At 29.6% G+C, this 1,656-nt stretch overlaps 1 long non-coding RNA gene across 1 annotated transcript; it reads left to right on the top strand.

The window, feature by feature from the left end:
- Nucleotides 1-691, top strand: LOC147506196 (uncharacterized). The gene is made up of 4 exons (XR_015220759.1): nt 1-132; nt 223-385; nt 478-582; nt 665-691. It is a non-coding gene; the product is annotated as an uncharacterized LOC147506196 (long non-coding RNA).
- Nucleotides 692-1,656: the final 965 nt, after the last annotated feature.

Genomic DNA, 1,656 nt, shown 5'->3' with positions numbered 1-1,656 from the left:
GGGAAATCATATAAGTGAAATGGACCCGAGGATTTTTTAGCGTGAACTACAGTTTTATATTGCAAAAGATGAAATAATAGATATTTGTCATAAGCAAATGTTAAATGCCAATTGCATTGTAGTATATATCAGGTGAGTGGAATCTTGGATTTATTTTTTAAGAGATGAGTTGTTTAATTTATGCGTACATGTTGTACTAATGGTAGTATGATTTTCTTTTAGATATTTGTATGAGAAATACGAAAGTTCTCGACAGAGGTTTGGATTCTGTTATCCTGGTGATTTCAACTTATATGCAGACAAAAAAAAAGATGAATCGTCTGGTCTCAAATAGATTAATGGCAAGACAAAGAGACCAAGTCATTTTTCTTCCGTACAATTCGGGGTATGCTTGTTGGTCATGTTCTTTAACATATATGCATTCTCATTTTATTTTTATTTTTTGTACTTTCTTAACTCCTATATATGGTTGTATAGGATTCATTGGGTTTTGGTAATTATTGACGTAAGTGCAAAAAAAGTATATTTTCTTGATTCAACTGGAGGTGTCCCTGATATAAAGCTAAGATGCATGGTGAACACGTGAGTTGATGAATCTTATTTTTATTTTGTATGTCATATATGCAAACAACTTGTAACTTAATTGTAAAGTTCATTTTTTTAGTGGGATGAAAACATTAGCATTAAGTGAAGGAAGGAAAAGAGTGGAGCAGTGGTGGGACTATGTCAAGGTAAATATACAAGACTTGAATGTGAAAGATTTACTTAGTGTATTGAATGTGTTTTGACAATTTGTTTATGTTTTCGTGTAGTGCCCAATTCAACCAGGAGGAGGATGAAAGTGTGGATATTATGTCTTGCATTTCATGAGACATTTTATGATGGATCCTAGTCAATCAATTAAGACAAAGGTTAGCAAATCTTTCTTGTTAATATATTCTAAAATATCTATGTAATTCTTTCTTGTAAACGTATATTGCGATAATAGTATGTATTGCCAAGCCAAAGGTATGTGTATGTATTGCGATAATAGTATTTTGTTTTTATTTTGTTTGCTGCTTTGAGATATGGGATGACTTTAAATGTAGTAGTGTATATCTTGAACCACAGCCCATTTGCATTGTAGGTATTTTTATTTATTTTTTCTTCCGTTGTGAGAACTAGGTCCCATCGCATTGTTATATTCATGCCTATATAAAATAATATGTTTTTGGTCAGTGGCTTGAGCTTTTGGTAGCAAATATACTAATAATGTTTCTTTACTTTATTTGTTTCTTAGGTTTGACAACGTTCGATCGATCGATGGATAATGCTTAATTTGTTGATGATGGAGTTGATTAGAATGATTTTTAGTTTGGTTGAATGTGTTATCAAATAAATGCATTTAGCATTTTTCAGTGATGTTGGATAAATGATAAATTGATGTAAGGAATAAGTATTATCGAATGGTTTGAAAATATATGGGTTGAAGTTACTGTAGATGTTCTAATTTTATTTTTGAGAATTTTATAGCTGTTTTATTGGTGAAATAAGTTTACAGGTTATGAATTGAATTACAGGTTATCATGGAGTATTTTTTTACTAGAAAAATATAATAATAATATATATAATATAAACAAAAAAAAAAAAAAAAAAAAAAAAAAAAAAAAGATGACG

The sequence above is a fragment of the Coptis chinensis genome, chromosome 4, assembly GCF_015680905.1.
Source record: "Coptis chinensis isolate HL-2020 chromosome 4, ASM1568090v1, whole genome shotgun sequence".
In the NCBI taxonomy this organism is placed as follows: domain Eukaryota; kingdom Viridiplantae; phylum Streptophyta; class Magnoliopsida; order Ranunculales; family Ranunculaceae; genus Coptis; species Coptis chinensis.
Note: the sequence above shows the minus strand (reverse complement) of the source record. Positions and strands in the feature narration are given on the sequence as shown.